The following is a 2,581-nucleotide window of genomic DNA, read 5'->3' as shown; positions in this document are numbered from 1 at the left end:
CGGCAACACCTTAGTACGCTGCGACCCCTGGTGGCCGCGACGCGCCACGACGCTGCACGACATCCAAGTGTCAAATCCAAGCTTTTAGTCAGAGCGGCGGTGGGATCACGTGTCTCCGCACATCAGGCGCTAATTACAGCGTGACAGCTGGATTCTTTCGGACAAATTCAATCCATTACTTCATTGAAACATTTTGTTAAGTCAGGAGTGTTTCTGTTTGACTCCATTAAGTTACTCGTGTTGTCTCATTTAATGTCTGGAGCACTTTCTATTATTTTAATTTACTGTTCATTACTCACTGCTACATCAACAGAATCGGGAAATCTCCACACCTTTTGCACCTTCTTCTCATATGCACCTTGCATTTATATACTGCACTTACACACGTTTATGTGTTTATATACAACTGCATCTCGTATATACTTTTTCACTACTTGAAGCCTTTACATTTATGCATATTATAAGCAATGCACAATATCTGGAAGTGCAACTTAAATATGCAATTATTTACATAATGATCTTAATACACCAGATAAGTTATCCTTACAACAACATGCTGTATCACTATATTATTCAAATACTTTGTACATACTATTTTTCTGCAAGATTTATATATTTTAGATTTATACATTACTTACTATACTTCTTAAGAAGCTGTCTGATTTTGTGAATACAAATATATGATATGATTGCTGCTTAAGTTCGTTATACACAGTGCAATGGCAATAAAGGAATTCTATTCTGTCTTATTTCTGTTATTTCTATTATGTTATATTGTCTTATTTCTATTGTATCATGTTATGTCATTTTATATATGTTATTTTGTCTTATTTACATTTTATATTCTGCAGTGTCCTGCTTTTATATTACTATTCTATTCTATTTAAACATTTTAGATTTTATCCCATTCTGATCTGTTCTGATATTTCACGTTACTGTTTTATTCAACACTGGGAATATATATATACATACACATGTACATACATGTATATATGTGCATATTCTCGTTTAATAGTGTTTCTTTATTTTCATGACTGCTTATCTGGCCAAGAAGGAGAGTGATGGAGTGCTGTGTCAGATGATCTGGCCTCCACAGTCACCTGACCTAAACCCAATCCAGATGGTTTGGGATGAGATGGACCACAGAGTGAAGGCAAAAGAGCCAACGAGTGCCCAGCATCTCTGGGAACTCCTTCAAGACTGTTGGAAAACCATTTCGGGTGACTAACTCATGAAACTCATGGAGAGAATGCCAAGAGTGTGCAAAGCAGTAATAAAAGCAGAGGGTGGCTATTTTGAAGAATCTAAAATATGAAACATATTTTGACTTATTTCACACTTGTTTGATTACTAAAAAATGCCATATGTGTTCATTGTTTTGATGCCTTCAGTGAGAATCTACAATGTAAATAGTCATGAAAATAAAGAAAAAGGTAAAGAAGAAGGTATGTCCAAGAGCTTTATACTGGTAGTATATATGTGTGTGTGTGTGTGTGTGTGTGTGTGTGTGTGTGTGTGTGTGTGTGTGTGTGTGTGTGTGTGTGTGTGTGTGTGTGTGTGTGTGTGTGTGTGTGTGTGTGTGTGTGTGTGTGTGTGTGTGTGTCTATGTATGTATGTATGTATGTATTTTGAGTTCTGACATTCACATGAAACTGGCTATGCATGTCCCATAGATAGATAGACACACAGACAGACAGACAGACAGACAGACAGACAGACAGATAGATAGATAGATGACTGTTTTGTTTTCAACAGCTTGCTGTTATTTTACAGATTTTCCTGGTTGGTGAAATAATGGACAATAACTAGTAAAATCCCAGAAAAAGACAAATTTATTTCCTTTTTCCTTATTATTTAAGAAGCAGCCGTTACCATATAAAATATCCACATCTACAATCAGTATTTTGGTGAATGGCAATTCATTCTTTTTACAGTGTTTCACTGTGTAGTCACTCCTTTTTTCTTGTATATGTATTAGCAAAAAATATAATTATTTGATAAAAGTTTGTTGTAATGTGTGTGTGTGTGTGTGTGTGTGTGTGTGTGTGTGTGTGTGTGTGTGTGTGTGTGTGTGTGTGTGTGTGTGTGTGTGTACTGAATTGAACAGAAAATTAGTATTTTTTAACTGTTACCCTGCAGATTTTTTTTCTGCTTTGTTAAATTGTTGAACTGAAAATGATATCAATCAAAAATTAAATTGCTCTTTCACAATGCGTGACCCTAAAATGACAGTGTTACAGTATTTATATAATTATTTTACATATATTTGCCGTTATTTTTGCGATGTTTAAAGGTTTTGAACGTTTTCTTATCGTTTCCATCCTGTTCCGTTCTGTTCCATTCTCGGGGTCATGCTCCACTTTTACAGGCGGTGCTGACTTTCATACGGCGTCAGTCAGCTGCTTCATTTTAGACCAAAGCCCACAATAATGTCGGAAATTGGAGGATGCTCTTATCTAAATAAAAGTTTGACTTAAAGTTTGGGTTAGAGACGATTATTAATAAGACTTGCACTTGTAATTTCTGCATGGTGTATTTTACTCCTAATGCTTGTTCTCCCTCACACATTTCTACTTGCATG

This window comes from Amphiprion ocellaris, chromosome 4, assembly GCF_022539595.1.
Source record: "Amphiprion ocellaris isolate individual 3 ecotype Okinawa chromosome 4, ASM2253959v1, whole genome shotgun sequence".
Classification (NCBI taxonomy): Eukaryota; Metazoa; Chordata; class Actinopteri; family Pomacentridae; genus Amphiprion; species Amphiprion ocellaris.
This window is presented reverse-complemented; position numbering follows the sequence as displayed.